Source organism: Apodemus sylvaticus, chromosome 8, assembly GCF_947179515.1.
Source record: "Apodemus sylvaticus chromosome 8, mApoSyl1.1, whole genome shotgun sequence".
Taxonomy (NCBI): domain Eukaryota; kingdom Metazoa; phylum Chordata; class Mammalia; order Rodentia; family Muridae; genus Apodemus; species Apodemus sylvaticus.
Genome location: NC_067479.1, coordinates 103,908,283 through 103,927,754, shown reverse-complemented (window position 1 = coordinate 103,927,754; position 19,472 = coordinate 103,908,283).

The following is a 19,472-nucleotide window of genomic DNA, read 5'->3' as shown; positions in this document are numbered from 1 at the left end:
CCTATAGCTGATAAACAACTTCAGCAAAGTGACTGGTTAAAAAATCAGCTCAAGCAAATCAGTTGCCTTCCTATACTCAAAGGATAAGCAGGCTGAGAAAGAAGTTAGGGAAATAACACCCTTCACAATAGCCACAAACAATATAAAGTATCTTGGTGTGACTCTAACCAAACAAGTGAAAGATCTATATGACAAGAACTTCAGGTCTCTGAGGAAGGAAATAGAAGAAGACCTCAGAAAATGGAAAAATCTGCTACGCTCGTGGATCGGCAGGATTAACATAGTTAAAATGGCCATCTTTCCAAAAGCAATGTACAGATTCAATGCAATCGCCATCAAAATCCCAACCCAGTTCTTCACAGAGTTAGAAAAAGCAATTCTCAAATTCATTTGGAATAACAAAAAACCCAGGATAGCTAAAACTATTCTCAACAACAAAAGAAATTCTGGGGGAATCAGTATCCCTGACTTCAAGCAATACTACAGAACAATAGTATTAAAAACTGCATGGTATTGGCACAGTGACAGACAAGTGGACCAATGGAATAGAATTGAAGATCCAGAAATGAACCCACATACCTATGGTCGCTTGATCTTCGACAAAGGAGCTAAAAACATCCAGTGAAAAAAAGATAGCCTTTTCAACAAATGGTGCTGGTTCAATTGGAGGTCAGCATGCAGAAGAATGCGAATTGATCCATTCTTATCTCCATGTACTAAACTTCACCCCAAGTGGATCAAGGACCTCCATGTAAAACCAGACACACTAAAACTAATAGAAAAGAAACTGGGGAAGACCCTAGAGGACATGGGCATGGGGGAAAAGTTCCTGAACAGATCACCAATAGCCTATTCTCTAAGATCAAGAATTAACAAATGGGACCTTGTAAAATTGCAAAATTTCTGAAAGGCAAAGGACACTGTGAAAAGGACAAAATGGCAACCATCAAATTGGGAAAGGATATTCACCAACCCTACATCCAATAGAGGGCTAATATCCAATATATACAAAGAACTCAAGAAGTTAGACCCCAGGGAACCAAACAACCCTATTAAAAATGGGGTACAGATCTAAACAAAGAATTTTCACCTGAAGAAATTCGCATGGCCGAGAGGCACCTTAAGAAGTGCTCAACATCATTAGTCATTAGGGAAATGCAAATCAAAACAACCCTGAGATTTCACCTCACACCAGTCAGAATGGCTAAGGTCAAAAACTCAGGAGACAGCAGGTGTTGGCAAGGATGTGGAGAAAGAGGAACACTCCTCCACTGCTGGTGGGGCTGTAAGATGGTAAAACCACTTTGGAAATCAGTCTGGCAATTCCTCAGAAAACTGGACATGAAACTTCCAGAGGACCCTGCTATACCTCTCCTGGGCATATACCCAAAGGATTCCCTGGCATGCAATAAAGGCATATGCTCCATTATGTTCATAGCAGACTTATTTGTAATAGCCAGAAGCTGGAAAGAACCCAGATGCCCCTCAAAGGATGAATGGATACAGAAAATGTGGTATATTTATACAATGGAATAAAACTCAGGAATTAGAAACAATGAATTCACAAAATTTTTAGGCAAATGTTTTGATCTGTAAAATATTTTGATCATCCTAAGTGAGGTAACCCAGTCACAAAAGAATACACATGGAATGCAATCTCTGATAAGTGGATATTTATTAGCATTTATTAGCCCAGAAGCCCTGAATACTCAAGGCACAAATCGCATAACAAATGACTCCCATGAAGAAGTATGGAGAAGGTCCTGATCCTGGAAAGGATTGATCTAGCATTGGAGGGGAATATAAGGACAGAGAAAAAAAGGAGGGAGGTGATTGGAGAATGGATGGAGAGAAGAAGTTTTATGGGACATATGATGAGGGGTGATCCGGGAAAGGGAAAATCATTTGGAATGTAAACAAAGAATATAGAAAATAAATATATTAAAAAAACTTGTATTATATGGAAGTTTTAAAATTCAGGTAAAATGGAGTCTCCTCTAAATTATACCCAAGTAAGAACTTTGAATGCTAAGAATACATGATCCAGACACTTATATTATACACTTAGCATGTATAATAAATTCCACAGCTGCTCGGTGTATCTTTGGCATGGGGATTTGTCATTTGAAACACTGCATCCTCCCCATCTAAAGTCTTAGAATAAAGACCTGATTGTTGTATTCAAACATGTAACAGTGCTCTGAACTCAGTAAGGAAAATGAAGCTGTAGCACTAAAGTTCCTTTCCTCAACATTCTTCTCTAATGAGTGGGCTATCTGTATAGACAAGTTGATTGGTAGATTGAAACAATTATTTCAGAGTTCAGATCAACAGTTTTGCTTCAAGTATTTGATGCTTCAAGTATTTTGTTATTTATTACCTATTTGTTCTTTAAAAGGTAAATGAATCCAATATACAATAATAAATATAACAGACAAAACAGATTATTATGACAAGGAAAAAGAAGAGCTAGCACCCATAGTGTTCTGGGCTATGCAACAAGGGTCCTGCCCAAGACGGCATTTAAAATTTTGAAAATCAGGAAGTTGAGACCTAGCCCCTGGCGCTTTCTAATAGTTTCTTTTAAAGATATTTGCATGGGGCAATAAGGACATTAAAAAGAGAAATGATTTAAAAACAACCCTAACAGATTAAGAAACAACCTTAACAGCAAAAGTATGCACAAACATGTAATAAAAGAAGGTTAAGGTGATGCAAGCATCCATTGAGGTATAGAATTGGTTGGGAACAGACTAAAGATGAGAAAAACCTCTTAGGGCATTATCCAAGTTTCAGGCCCTCTACTTGGCTCCTGCTGAATTCCAAATACTGCTGCATTCTAGGATATGACAGGATAAATACTATGGGAAATTTTCCTTTAATTGGACTCAAGACATACTGATGAAAAGTGTAACAGATTCAAAACCCAAAGGAAATGAAATTCTAGAGAAATAGAACCTTGCGTTGTGCAGAAAGGAGGAATGTAGGAATTACACACACACACACACACACACACACACACACACAGATATACATATATATGTATGTATGTATATTCCTAGACTACGGGTGTGCTAAATCACAAACCAGGCTCCCCAACCTCTGTAAAGTAAAATAAGGACAGATAAACCATATTTTATAAAGAATCATTAGTGGCCAAGAAAAGAGGATGCTCCTTTCAAGGTAAATTATAACAATCCCATTAAAACAACTGTATTATTGACCATGTCCTGCATTATCAGAATGCTCTCTGAACATGTCAGGATATAACCTGACAACTAAATGTGGTTCTCTTCAGATCTATATGAATGACGTAGAAAATGACAACTGTTCATTTACTAAAGGGACCATATGACTCACAACGAGATGCAGCACAGACAAGGTAGAAACACAAATTCCACCCAGAAACAGTAGAGTCTCCTTATGGGAACCAACAAGAGTAAGAACTTCCTTTTATAGAGCCCTGAATTATTTGCAAATGGTCTATGGATAAAGAGAATGGCCACAGAGCTGGATTGCCCTGAAGAAGAAGCCACTTGGATGTCTTTTTTCATCTTTAGTCTCTGAAGAGGCAGCAGAGTTTCATTTAAGATGACACATGTCTTCAGAAAGTGACACATCTTCCAAACAGTGAATAGAGGCCTTGATTATAAAGGTTTTCTTAACTCGATTTCTTCCTCATGTACAACACAATTGTCAATTAGTATACACTTTCTTTCCTTGAACCATTATCTGTTGAGATTTTATCTCCCACAGCAGGATAATGGGGGTGGGGGGTCTCTTGTCCATAGACATTATGATAATGTGTCTTTACATAGCCGTGTAGAACATGCTTCTTCAAGCCCTTTACAGATGAAAATATTTTTGTAGATTCATTTATTTTTATTATTGTATGTGCATGGGTGTTTGCCAGCATGAATGTATGTTCTATATGTTGGCCTTGCCCTTGGTCACCAGAAGTCCTCCGAGGCTCTAGAACTAGACTTACAGATGGTATTTAGCTGCCATTTGGGTTCTGGGAATCATTCCAGTTTCTCCTGGATAAACATCCAGTATGCTTAACCATTGAACCACTTCTCCAGCCCTACTAATAAGATTGTTAAGTTCACACATACCAACTGTTTGCCTGTAACCCTGCCTTTAAAGTGACATAGAGCTAGGATTCAAACTTACTCTTTTTGTAATTGTTTGCAAAAGATCTTTCTGTTTTTCCCTGACATGCATTGATATTCAAGACAAACAGAAACATGACATTTGCCTTGCAGGGCACCATCTATCTTTATCTTTTGGCATCGTGATTAGGTAGCATTTATAAACTCCCTCTTCAGTCAGGCAAATACTTCCACTTCTGTGGCTTGATTTAGTGCAACAAGTCCTGCTACTAAAGTTCCCAGGCTTGAAAATGGCCATAATCTGAGCTTATAAATCACTTGGCTAAGGAAAGAGTTGGGATAAATACCATGACAGTGACGGAGGGCTGAGTTGGCAGCACCTGTCCATCAGGAATAGATTGGCTTGATTTCCACATGGATTGTAAGCAGACATGAATATAGGAAAAGGGTAAAGAGCAATGGAGTTGACTGAAATAGATGTGTTTTAGAAAAACACTGAATATATTGACTATTACAAAGCAACTCTCAGTCAAAATAATGCCTATAATAAAATTAATGTAAGTTATAAGCCGAGTTCTCAATACTATTCTAGTAGCAAGTGCAATTCATTTTAAGGCTCCCATAATTTTTATAAGGATAATATACTAAACTGTTAAAAAATCTAGATGATGTTGCATAGGACTGTGATCCCAGCACTTGGGAGGCTGAGGCAGGAAAATGGTGAGTTCAAGGCTACCTGGAATGACATAAGGAAGACCTGCCTCAATAAACAAATAGCAAAATAAAATTTGATTTTTGATCCAAGGAAAATTATTAGTTTTATTTTTACTTTCAATACGTCTCTATGTATGTGTGCTATAAGTTCATTTATGCCTTGGACATCTTTCAGTGAATTCAACATGAAGGTAAAACCTGTAGACAAATGTTATATTATATAATTTCCAGTTTGCCTCCTGGGACCAGCTCCCCATGAATTTAAGGTACATTTTGTCCCATTGTAGCCTATCAGCTTCCAATAGCATCACTTTATATTCAATTTATAAGAGAAGAAATTTTTCATGAGGAGCTTACAGAGCTCAGAGGCTCAGCAGGGACCTATATGAGGAAAATCCACTTCTCTGCTTTTCAGAGGCTGCATTTTGGAGTATAGGAACAATGACAAATATAAATAAACAGAAAGGAAACATCAAGCTGACACATCTTGCTTTCTATATGACTTTATCTGAAAGCAGCAAACTTCTGTTTCCAATGCTGCCTGAATCACTTGATAAATATGCTTTTTCAACTGCATATATCCCTGACAAACTCATGAACTTCTCCACGAAGCTATTTTCTTTATTGCTTGCCTATTCTCTGGGATGGTAATTTCGTGTGTCCAGTTAGCCAAATCAGTAGGCTCATAATCATACTTTTTGGGGGATAACTTATTGTTTTTCCTCATAATGAATTTTTCTTGAATATATTGAGTATTACAAAGCTGCTCAACTTTCGGTCAAAATAGTGCTTATAAATAAAATTAATTCAATTTTTAACTTCAGTTCTCAAAACTATTCTAGTAGCAAGCAAAGTTCAAGTTTTAAGGCTCTCATAATTTTTGTAGGGATAAAAATGATATTATGGCTGAAAAAAGAGCAGGTATTGAAGAGGTGTTGCGAATCTCTCTAAAAACTTGAATTCTGTGATGAAATTAAAATGTTTACACAAAGCATGTATACAGAGTTCATATAGCCTCTTTTTCTGCTTCCCTGCCCTCTTCCTTTTTTTCCACTGCTGGGAATTAAACATAAGATCCTATATATGGTAGAGAGGAAATTCTACAGAAATTTCCACACCAACCAATAAAATATTATTTTTGTACAAACTTTAAGAAAAAAACAAATCTAATAAAGTGTAAGATTCATTAATAATAATTGTTGGCTGGAAGGTTGAGTCAATACTGCCATTAAAGTCACAGAAGAGATATACCCCTCAATTTTGTCTGAGGTTTATGAGTTTTAAATTACTTGTGAGGGAAGTATTTTTCTTCCAGAAGGAAATCCTGTAACAGTTAGCTCCCAAGAAACGCTTCCCCTCAGAACATGAAAACTTTAGATGGTCAGACATTACGGGTAGTAAAATCTTCTAAATCTGTTGTTTGGGACTTTTTGAACTTGACTTTCCTGTGTATTTCAAATAGCATTTTAATAATGGTTCTGGCTGTAACTAATGTTATGTTCTTCTCAGCATTTGATTGCTGCAGTTTCATGCAACGGGGATCTGGAAATTAGATATTATTTACAGGTTTATTATTTGGCATCTTAACTATGTTTTGAATGTTAAAGTAATTCAATTTGGCTTGACATAATCAGAGCAAACCTCATTGATTTCTACTCCCTAGTTATTGTGTCAGTGCTTGAGTCTGACAAAGAGACCTTTTGCTCTGTATCCTTGTCCAAGTGTAAACTTGGGGATACTGGTCTACTGCAGGAACCAGGGCCTCAGAAGAATCAAAATTCTGGTGTCTGCATATGAGTTCATCTCTCTAGACTGTGGTTATAAGTCCCAAAGCAGCTCTTTCTGGAGTATCCTATGCTCCTTTCGTCAACATTGGCTGACTTTGTTATCTGCTGATCTTGCACCCCTCTCCAAGCTAATAGTACTTAAGATATTGTATTTCTTAGTAAACTAGCTTGGCACAGGTCATCAACTTATGCAAGACCTTCTGATTCCAGCTGCTAATTTTATTTTCTTTATTTTTTATTTTCTTTATCTTTCATCTCCGGTCCACCCGCTCATCGTTCATCATGCAGAACACTTACTCCACTGGATTGAGTCAGATGTTGTGGGGCCACATCTTCAGTTTGCATATGTGATATTTCTGATGATTCTGATTAGAAATTGCTCTAAAGATTACAGTCTTAGATGTCTTCATACATATGAAAAGTCATACCATAGCCCTTCACTGTACTACTAGTGGCCTAAATGTCAGATTAATTGCCCCTTTTCATATTTTATGGGAAATATTGGCCTTGTAATAATTTCTCTGCAGATGACCACTTGGATTCTAGTACCTTGAGATGTGGTGCTCCATCTGGCCTTCTTTTGGTGTTATAGATGCCCCCACTGAATCAGTATGCATGCCCTAGGGTTATCAAAGGAGGTGTGAGTCTGCTTCTTTATCGCAGTTCTTAATGTGCTTACTGGCATTTTACTATTTATGGATGAAACATGAAGAATGATAAATCCAAAAGATGCGTAACACCAAAATAGTTATATGTGAAGCCCCAGTTTCCTCTTCGGAAGCATGGAGGCCTTTTTTTTAAGTATCAGAAGCATTTGTGTTGATATAGTTTGTAAAATGTAAATACTAATAAGCTATCAGTAGGATTGCCTGTGACACAAAAATCACAATTATATTTTCAATAAATTAATTCAAATTCATATTGAAAGAAGAATACTAAGGGCTGGGAGTCATAACTCCTGTGAAATAAAAGTGGAAATGTGGATTTTCCATAAACAATTTAAGAAGGTAAGATGGTTCTCTACTCAATCAAGGAGGATAAACTGCAGAGCAGAAGGTAAAAGAGAAACTCTGTAAGGTCAGCAATTGCAGACTTTTTAAGAGGAGATGTATTTACTGTTGTTAACCCTTGGTATCTCTGGAGCATTGTTTGCAGCCTCTGCTATAGACACAAAAATCTGTGGATACTGAGCCTTAGCATGTAGATGCTATACTGTTTGTATAAAATATACCCATGTCCTTCTGCATATTTTAAATGAGCTCTATATTACAAGTGATAACCACATACAATGCAGGCTCCTATGTAAGTACATGTGTGCTACTGTTCAAAAGATATTGACAAGAAAAAACAGGACTGTTCCTAGTCAGTAAAATTATACGTCATTTTATATGTTTAATACATGGCTGTTTGAACCTAAGGCTGTGGAACTCCTGGATAAACAGGGTTGAGTGTAAGTAGTTTTTGTCTATTTTGAAGCACTTTTATCCTCCCTTCCAGGTATCAGCAAAGTGATCTGTGCCCAAAGCTTTGGCAGTAAAGGAGTAGATAAAATCCTGGAGTGTCAGTGTGTACCCAAGACAAACACTTGCCTACAGTGTATGAGCTATTGCTCCTTCGGTAGAGAAGTTGTAGTCATGCTGTCTTTGGAAGCAAGGAGGATGAAGATGTTGTGTTAGAGACAACAGGGCAATTTGGTCTCATTTGAAAGGTCATTGCTAGAGCCTGCTACTTAGGTTATGTAAAGCTGCTTTTTAGTGGCTGTGTTCACCATAGTTGTATGATGGCTCTATTGTAATATTGTCTTTGATTCCCAGCTTAAAAGGTGTACAAATACAAATAGTAGGGTGATTGTGAAAATGATGGTTCTGAGTACTAGAGAAAAGAAACTGACATTTACTATTTAGGGAGAGCCTCAGGAAAATTTAGGTATAAGTCAGAGAATAAATTATATAGAAATAACAAACTATATAATTTATAAACTTAAGTCTCTCTACAGAATAGCTATTTAAAATATGTTAAGCCTTTCCTTAATTTTTATACATTCAAAACTAGCTAACACTATTTGACTTTGTAATGTTCCTCTCATTTGTGAAGTTAATTGGTTAGTTTGTTCATAAGTTTACATACTCATCAGTATTGCATATCCCTAGTCCTGTCAGTTCTCAGTACTTACCAATCTGAATTGTATCACTGTGGTTTTTCCTATTCAGGATATTTCATATAAGCAGAAAAAACACTGTCCACTAACTCTGTTTTTTATTTAATTGGATGCTTATTTAAATGAACACTGATATTCTCAAATATATAGCCACACAATAGAATAATACAAGGTATTTTTGTTTAACCAATCTGTACCTAATATTTCCTAGGATTCTCCCCAGTCTATGGTCACTACCACACTACTCTTAGTTGCTTTGAGATCAACTATTTTTTATTCTCTTTCTGATTGAATAATCTCGTCTTTGTTTTTCTCTCCTCTGCCTTCTTTTTCTTATGTGAATGTCCACCAGATTCATATGCAGTGTAACATGCATCAGTACATGAATCAACCAATGAGTAAAGATTCTTTTTTCTTGAATAAAAACACCACCCATTTGAAAACACTACTTGAATTTTTTTATTCAATATATTCTTTATTTACAGTTCAAATGATTTTCCCTTCCCTGGACCCCCCCTCCCCAAAAGTCCCATAAGCCCAAGTCTCTCCTATTCTCCAAAAAACCCCTTTCAGATTCCCTGTCCTGGTATTCCCCTACACTGCTACATTGAGACTCTCCGGGACCCGGGATCATCTTTCCTTCTTCTTGGGCATCATTTGATATGTGAATTGTGTCTTGGGTATTCCAAGCTTCTGGCCTAATATCCACTTATCAGTGAGTGCATACTATGTTTGTTCTTTTGTTATTGGGTCAACTCACTCAGGATGATATTCTCCAGTTCCACCCACTTGCCTAAGAATTTCATGAATTAACTGTTTTTTAATAGCTGAGTAGTATTCCATTGTGTAAATATATCACATTTTATGTATCCATTCCTCCATTGAGTGACATCTGGGTTATTTCCAGCTTCTGGCTATTATAAATAGGGCTGCTATGAACATAGTGGAGCCTGTGTGCTTATTACATGCTGTGGAGTCCTCTAGATATATTCCCAGGACTGGTATAGCAGGGTCCTCCAGTAGTATTATGCCCAGTTTTCTGAAGAAGTGCCAGACTGACTTCCAGAGAGGTTGTACCAGCTTGCAACACACCAGCAGTGGAGGAGTGTTCCTCTTTCTCCACATCCTCTCCAGCACCTGTTTTCTCCTGAATGTTTGATCTTAGCCATTCTGACTGGTCTGAGGTGAAATCTCAGGCTTTTTTTGAGTTGCTTTTCCCTGATGACTAAGGATGTTGAACATTTCTTAAGGTGCTTCTCAGCCATTCGATATTCCTCAGGTGAAAATTCTGTTTAGCTCTGCACCCATTTTTAATAGGGTTATTTGGCTCTCTACAGTCTACCTTCTTGAGTTCTTTGTATATATTGGATATTAGCCCTCAGTCTGATGTAGGGTTGGTGAAGATATTTTTCCATTTGCTGGTTGCCGTTTTGTCCTTTTGACAGTGTCCTTTGCCTTACAGAAACTTTGTAATTTTATTATGTCCCATTTGTCAATTCATGATCTTAGAGCATAAGCTATTGGTGTTCTGTTCAGGAAATTTTCTCCTGAGCCCATGTGCTAAAGGCTCGTCCCCAGTTTCTTTTCTCTTAATTTTGGTGCGTTTCGTTTTATGTGGAGGTCCTTGATCCACTTGGAGTTGAGCTTAGTACAAGGAGATAAGAATGGATCAATTTGCATTCTTCTGCATGCTGACCTCTAGTTGAATCAGCCCCATTTCTTGAAACGGCTATCTTTTTTCCACTGGATGATATTAGCTCCTTTGTAGAAAATCAAGTGACCATAGGTGTGTGGGTTCATTTCTGAGTCTTCAATTCTGTTCCATTGATCTACCTGCCTGTCACTGTACCAACACCATGCAGTTTTTAACACTATCGCTCTGTAGTACTGCATGAGGTCAGAGGTATTAATTCCCCAAGAAGATCTTTTCCTGTTGAGAATAGTTCTAGTTCTCCTGGGTTTTTTGTTATTCCAGATGAATTTTAGAATTACTCTTTCTAACTTTATGAAGAATTGACTTGGAATTTTGATGGGAATTGCAATGAATCTGTATATTGCTTTTGGCAAGATGGCCATTTTTACTATATTAATCCTGCCAATCCAAGAGCATGGAATATTTTTCCATATTCTGAGGTCTTCTTCGATTTCTTTCTTCAAAGACTTGAAGTTCCTGTCATACCGATCTTTCAATTGTTTGGTTAGAGTCACACCAAGATACTTTATATTGTTTGTGGCTATTGTGAAGGGTGTCATTTCCCTAATTTCTTTCTCAGCCTGTTTATCCTTTGAGTATAGGAAGGCTACTGATTTGCTTGAGTTAATTTTATATCCGGCCATATTGCTGAAGTTGTTTGTCAACTGTAGGAGTTCTCTGGTGGAGGTTTTTGGGTCACTTAAATATGCTATCATATCATCTGCAAACAGTGGTAATTTGACATTTGCTTTCTAATTTGAATACCTTTGAGTTCCTTTTGTTGTCTAATTGCTCTAGCTAGGACTTCAAGCACTATATTGAATAAATATGGAGAGAGAGGGCAGCCTTGTCCCTGATTTCAGTGGGATTGCTTCAAGTTTCTCTCCATTTAGTTTGAGGTTGGCTACTCATTTGCGGTATATTGCTCTTAGTATGTTTAGATATGGGCCTTGAATTCCTGTTCTTTTCAAAAACCTTTGACATGAAAGGATGTTGAATTTTGTCAAATGCTTTTCAGCATCTAATGAAATGACCATGTGGTTTTTTTCTTTGAGTTTGTTTATGGATTTCTGTTTATTGATGGATTTCTGTATATTGAACCAGCCCTGCATCCTGGGATGAAGACTACTTGATCATGGTAAATGATCATTTTGATGTGTTCTTGGATTTGTTTGGCAAGAATTTCATTGAATAATTTTGCATTGATATTCAAATGGGAAATATGTCTAAAGTTGTCTTTCTTTGTTGGATCTTTGTGTGGCTTCATAGAATGAGATGGGAAGTGTTCCTTCTGTTTTTAGTTTGAGGAGTAGTTTGAAGAGTATTGGTGTTAGGTCTTCTTTGATGTTCTGATAGAATTCTGCACTAAAACCATCTGGTCCTGGGCTTTTTTTTTTGTTTGGGAGACTGCCAATGATGACTTCTATTTCTTTAGGGGTTATGGGACCATTTAGATGATCTATCTGATCCTGATTAAACTTTGGTAGTTGGTATCTGTCTAGGAAATTGTCCATTTTCTCCAGATTTTTCCAGTTTTGATGAGTATAGGCTTTGTAGGAGGATCTGATAATTTTGTTGATTCTTTGTATAGTTCTTTTTGTTTCAACTTGGTTGATTTCAATCCTGAGTTTAATGATTTTCTGACTTCTACTCCTCTTGGGTGTACTAGCTTCTTTCTGTCCTAAAGCTTTCAGCTGTGCTGTAAAGCTGCTAGTGTATACTCTCTCCAGCTTCTTTTTGTAGGCACTCAGAGCTATGAGTTTTCCTCTTAGCATTGCTTTCATTGTGTCCCATCAATTTGTGTATGTTGTGTATGCCTTCATTTTCATTAAATTCTAAAAAGGTTTTGATTTATTTTCTTATTTCTTCCTTGACCAAGGTATCATTGAGTAAAGCACTGTTCGTCTTCCATGTGTATGTGGGTTTTCTGTTGTTTTTGTTGCTATTGAAGACCACCTTTACTCCATTGTGATCTGATAGGAGGCATCTATTAGTTCAATCTTCTTATATCTGTTGAGATCTGTTTTGTAACCTATTACATGGTCAGTTTTGGAGAAGGTACCATGAGGTGCTGAGAAGAAGGTGTATTCTTTTGATTTAAGATGAAATGTTCTATAGATATCTATTAAATCCATTTGGTCCAAAATTTCTGTTAGTTTCACTTTGTCTCTGTTTACTTTGTGTTTCCCTGATCTGTCCATTGAGGAGAGTGTGGTGTTGAAGTCACCCACAATTATTGTGTGAGGTACAATGTGTGCTTTACGCGTTAGTATAGTTTCTTTTATTAATTAGGGTAACCTTGTATATGAAGCATAGATGTTCAGAATGGACAGTTCTTCCTGATAGATTTTTCCTTTGATGAGTATAAAGTGTCCTTCTGTGTCTTTTTTGATGATTTTGGTTCAAAGTCTATTTTATTTGATATTAGAATGGCTACTCAAACTTGTTTCCTGAGATCATTTGCTTGGAAAACTGTTTTCCAGCCTTTTACTCTGGGGTAGCATTTGTCTTTGACACTGAAATGCATTTCTTGTATGCAGCAAGTTGTTGTGTCTTGTTTATGTATCCACTCTGTTAGTCTATGTCTTTTTATTGGGGAATTGAGTCCATTGATGTTAAAAGATATTAAGGAATAGTGGTTGTTGCTTCCTGCTATTCTTGTTGTAATTTTTATGTTTGTGTGGTTATCTTCTTTTGTTTTTTTTTTTTTTTGAAAAATTTATTTCTTGCTTTTTCTAGTGTATAGTTTTCATCCTTTTGTTGGCGTTTTCCATTCATTATCCTCTGAAGGGATGGATTTGTGGAAAGAACTGTGTAAATTTGCTTTTGTCATGAAACACCTTGGTTTTTCCTCTATGGTAAATTTAGAGATTTGTTGGATATAGCAGTCTGGGTTGGCATTTGTTTTCCCTTATGGTCTGTATGACATTTGCCCAGCCTTTTCTGGCTTTCATTGTCTCTGCTGAGAAGTCTAGTGTAATTTTGATAGGTCTACCTTATATGTTACTTAACCTTTTTCCCTTACTACTTTTTTTTCTTTTTTTAAAATTTGATGTATTTTTTATTTACATTTCAAATGATTTCCCCTTTTCTGGGTCCCCACTCCTTGAAAGTCCCATAAGCCCTCTTCCCTCTCCCTGTTCCTCCATCTACTCCTTCCCACTTCCCTGTTCTGGTATTCCCCTATACTGTTGCATTGAGTCTTTCCAGAACCAGTGGCCACTCCTCTGTTCTTTTTGGACATCATTTAATATGTGGATTATTTCTTCGATATTCCAAGTTTCTAAGTCAATATCCACTTATCAGTGAGTGCATACGATGATTGATCTTTTGAGACTGGGTTACCTCACTTAGTATGATGTTCTCCAGCTCCATCCATTTGTCTAAGAATGTCATGAATTCATTGTTTCTAATGGCTAAATAGTACTCCATTGTGTAAATATACCACATTTTTTGTATCCATTCCTCCGTTGAGAGACACCTGGGTTCTTTCCAGCTTCTGGCTACTACAAATAGGGCTGCTATGAACATAGTGGAGCATGTGTCCTTATTACATGCTGGGGAATCCTCTAGATATATGCCCAGGAGTGGTATAGCAGGGTCCTCCAGAAGTGCCATGCCCAGTTTTCTGAGGAACCTCCAGACTGATTTCCAAAGTGGTTGCACCATCTTACAATCCCACCAGCAGTGGAGGAGTGTTCCTCATTCTCCACATCCGCACCAGCACCTGCTGTCTCCTGAGTTTTTGACCTCCCTTAATACTTTTAATATTCTTTCTTTGTTTAGTACATTTGGTGTTTTAATTATTATGTGATGGTAGGAATTTCTTTTCTGGTCAAATCTATTTGGAGTTCTGTAGCCTTCTTGTATGTTCATGGGCATCTCTTTCTTTAGGTTAGGGAAGTTTTCTTCTATAATTTTGTTGAAGGCATTTACTGGCCCTTTAAGTTGGAAATCTTTACTCTCTTCTATACCTATGGTCTTTAGGTTCGGCCTTCTCAATTTGTCCTCGATTTCTTGGATGTTTTGGGTCAGGAGTCTTTTGCGTTTTTCATTTTCTTTGACTGTTGTATCAATGCTTTCTATGGTATCTACTGCATGTGAGATTTTCTCTTCTATCTCTTGTATTCTGTTGTTGATGCTTGGATCCATGACTCCTGACTTCTTTCCTAGGTTTTCTATGTCCTGAGTTGTTTCCCTTTGTGATTTCATTATTGTTTCTACTTTCATCTTTAGATACTGGATGGGTTTGTTCAATTCCTTCACCTGTTTTGTTGTGTTTTCCCTTAGTTTTCAAGGGTTTCTCCCTGTTTACTTGTGTTCTCCTGTATTTCTTTGAGGGAGTTATTTATGTCCTTCTTGAAGTCCTCCATCAGCATCATGACCTGTGATTTTAAATCCAAATCTTACTTTTCTGATGTGTTGGGATATCCAGAACTTGCTGTTGTGGGAGAATTGGGTTCAGATGGTGCTATATTGCCTTGATTTCTGTTAGCAATGTTCCTACATTTGCATTTTACCATCTGGTTATCTTTGGTGTTAGTTGATCCTGCTGTCACTGGCTGGTGCTTGCTTCTCCTCTGTGCCTGCAAGCCTATCTCAGCAACCCTGGGTGACATGATTTCCCCTGGCACAAATTGCTGTGATGCTGCAAGCTCCTGGGTGCAGGTGGAGTCCTGCTGGGGTGTGTCCCAAGCCATCTTCTATTCTGGTGATTCCTGCCTACTACTCTTCTCCTCTACACAGTCATAGGAGCAAAGATCCAGTATTTGAATGTTTAAAAACATCTCTGAGAACATTTACATGCACTTACTGTTCAGTGTATATTCAACTGATTTAAAACACAAGCATCATTTCAAACTCACTATTAGATAAATTTGTATTTATTGCTCCATATTCTTAATAGTATGCATTTATATGATATTTTCAAAAGTGTTCAACCATTCTATGGGTGTTTTAACCTTTTTTGATATTGTCTTTCCATATTTTGAATCATTGTGGATTATACTATATCTACTTTTTCCTCAACTCACAGCATTTGTTTGTTTCCCTTTTTGTTCATAGAAGTTTCCAGTGAATTATAGGACTACTTTGTTATGTTTTAGAGTGAGAGTGGGATACAAGTTAAACTTTAGGTGCGACTGTATTGTATACAACCATCATGCTTCCTTTTAGAGAATTAGCACAGGACAATATTTTGTTTCTTTCAGAGATTGTGCAGTTTCATACTCACTAGTATTTCTGGTCTTGTAACACTTGACTAAACATTTCATTTTTGATGCTTTTGCATTGGAATTATTTTCTTTATTTTGTTTCTCAAATTTATTGTAAACACAAAGAATAATTTTGATTTATTAATCCACATATTCTATATCATTATTGAACTTATTTATACTACTAATTTATTTTGCATATGAATTCACGTGTGTGTGTTTGTGTGTGTGTGTGTGTGTGTGTGTGTGTGTGTGTGTGTGTGTGTTTCCACATATACATGCTATGTTCACTAATCAAACTTCATCTCTCTTTATCTAAGGGCCATCACCTCTTCTTTGGCCTCTAGAAATTACCATTCTAAAGGTGTTAACTTTTCATATCTGCATATAATAAATTTTATACTTACGCTCAATGTCCATCAAGTGTATTTACATCTCATACATATAAATGCAAAATGGAGTATTTTGATACTATTTCATTATATATTCATATCTACATTAAGTATATATGTACATAGTTCCCGTGTTATATTAATATTATATATCCATGTTTATTTTCATTCCATAATTTTTCATAGTAAGAAAAATCTGTATATCATTTATGCAGATTTTTTTGTTCATTGAAACACTTTATTTTTTCTTTTTTATTAGATATTTTATTTACATTTCAAATGTTATCCACTTCTTTATTTTTATTTTCTATATTCTTTGTTTACATTCCAAATGATTTCCCCTTTCCCAGATTCCCCCCCCATATGTCCCATAAAACTTCTTCTCTCCATCCATTCTCCACTCACCTCCCTCTTTTTTCTCTGTCCTTATATTCCTCTCCAATGCTAGATCAATCATTTCCAGGATCATGACCCTCTCCATACTTCTTCATGGAAGTCAGTTGTTATGAGATTTGTGCCTTGGGTATTCAAAGCTTCTGGGCTAATTAATATCCACTTATCAGAGATTGCATTCCATGTGTATTCTTTTGTGATTGGGTTACCTCACTTAGGATGATATTTTCCAGATCAACCCATTTGCCTAAAAATTTTGTGAATTCATTGTTTCTAATTGCTGAGTAGTTTTCCATAGTGTAAATATACCACATTTTCTGTATCCATTCCTCCTTTGGGGGGCATCTTGGTTCTTTCCAGATTCTGGCTATTACAAATAAGGCTGCTATGAACATAATGGAGCATGTGTCTTTATTGCATGCCGGGGAAGTCTTTGGGTATATGCTCAGGAGAGGTATAGCAGGTTCCTCCGGAAGTGTCATGTCCAGTTGTCTGAGGAACCGCCAGACTGATTTCCAAAGTGGTTGTACCATCTTACAGCCTCACCAACAGTGGAGGAGTGTTCCTCTTTCTCCACATCCTCACCAACACCTGCTGTCTCCTGAGTTTTTGACCTTAGCCATTCTGAATGGTGTAAGATGAAATCTCAGGGTTGTTTTGATTTGCATTTCCCTAATGACTAATAATGTTGAGCACTTCTTAAGGTGCCTCTCGGCCATCTGAATTTCTTCAGGTGAAAATTCTTTGTTTAGATCTGTACCCCATTTTTATAGGGTTATTTGGTTCCCTGGGGTCTAACTTCTTGAGTTCTTTGTATATATTGGATATTAGCCCTCTATCAGATGTAGGGTTGGTGAATATACTTTCCCAAATTGATGGTTGCTGTTTTGTACTTTTAACAATGTCCTTTGCCTTACAGTAACTTTGTAATTTTATGAGGTCCCATTTGTCAATTCTTGATCTTAGAGCATATGCTATTGCTGTTCTGTTCAGGAACTTTTCCTCTGTGCCCATGTCCTCAAGGGTCTTCCCCAGTTCCTTTTCTATTAGTTTCAGTGTGTCTGGTTTTATATGGAGGTCCTTGATCCACTTGGAGTGAAGTTTAGTACATAGAGATGAGAATGGATCTATTCACATTCTTCTGCATGCTGACCTCCAATTGAACCAGCACCATTTGTTGAAAAGGCTATCTTTTTTCCACTAAATGTTTTCAGCTCCTTTGTCAAAGATCAAGTGACCATAGGTGTGTGGATTCATTTCTGGATCTTCAATTCTATTCCATTGGTCCACTTGTCTGTCACTGTGCCAATACCATGCAGTTTTTAACACTATTGCTCTGTAGTATTGCTTGAAGTCAGGGATACTGATTCCCCCAGAATTTCTTTTGTTGTTGAGAATAGTTTTAGCTATCCTGGGTTTTTTTTATTCCAGATGAATTTGAGAATTGCTTTTTCTAACTCTGTGAAGAACTGAGTTGGGATTTTGATGGGGATTGCATTGAATCTGTAGATAGCTTTTGGCAAGATGACCATTTTAACTATATTAATCCTGCCAATCCACGAGCATGGCAGATTTTTCCATTTTCTGAGATCTTCTTCAATTTCCTTCTTCAGAGACCTGAAGTTCTTGTCTTATAGCTCTTTCACTTGTTTGGTTAGAGTCACACAGATACTTTATATTGTTTGTGGCTATTGTGAAGGGTGTCATTTCCCTAACTTCTTTCTCAGCCTGCTTATCCTTTGAGTATAGGAAGGCAACTGATTTGCTTGAGTTGATTTTATAACCAGCCACTTTACTGAAGTTGTTTATCAGCTGTAGGAGTTCTTTGGTAGAGGTTTTCGGGTCACTTAAGTAAACTATCATGTCCTCTGCAAATCGTGATAATTTGACTTCTTCCTTTCAAATTTGTATCCCCTTGACCTCCTTATGTTGTCTAATTGCTCTAGCTAGAATTTCAAGTATATTGAAGAGATATGGAGAGAGAGGACAACCTTGTCTAGTCCCTGATTTTAGTGGGATTGCTTCAAGTTTCTCTCCATTTAGTTTGATGCTGGCTACCGGTTTGCTGTATATTGCTTTTACTATGTTTAGTTATGGGCCTTGAATTCCTGTTCCTTCCAAGACTTTAAGCATGAAAGGATGCTGAATTTTGTCAAATGCTTTTTCAGCATCCAATGAAATTACCATGTGGTTATTTTCTTTGAGTTTGTTTATGTAGTGGATTGTATTGATAGATTTCCATATATTGAACCAACCCTGCATCCCTGGAATAAAGCCTACTTGATCATGGTGGATGATCATTTTGCTGTGTTCTTGGATTCGGTTGACAAGAATTTTATTAAGTATTTTTGCATCTATATTCATAAGGGAAATTGGCCTGAAGTTCTCTTTCTTTGTTGGATCTTTGTGTGGTTCTGCTATCAGCATAATTGTGGCTTCATAGAACGAGTTTGGTAGAGAACCTTCTATTTTTATTTTCTGGAACAGTTTGAAGAGTATTGGTGTTAGGTCTTCTATGAATGAAGATCTGATAGAATTCTGCACTGAAGCCATCTGGTCCCGTGCTTTTTTAGGTTGGGAGACTTTCTCTGACCCCTTTTATTTCTTCAGTTGCTATGGGACTGTTTAGATGATCTATTTGTCCTGATTTAGTTTTGGTGTCTGATATCTGTCTAGGAAACGGTCCATTTCCTCCAGATTCTCCAGTTGTGTTGAGTATAGGCTTTTGTAGTAGGATCTAATGATTTTTTGAATTTCCTCATTTTCTGTTGTTATATCTCCCTTTCCAATTCTAAGTTTGTTAATCTGTATACTGTCTCTGTACCCTTTGGTTAGTCTGGCTAAGGGTTGATTTATCTTGTTGATTTTCTCAAAGAACCAGCTCCTGGTTTTGTTGATTCTTTGTATAGTTCTCTTTGTTTCTACTTGATTGATTTCAGCCCTGAGTTTGATGATTTCCTGCCTTCTACTCCCCCTGGGTGAAATAGCTTCTTTTTGTTCCAGGGCTTTC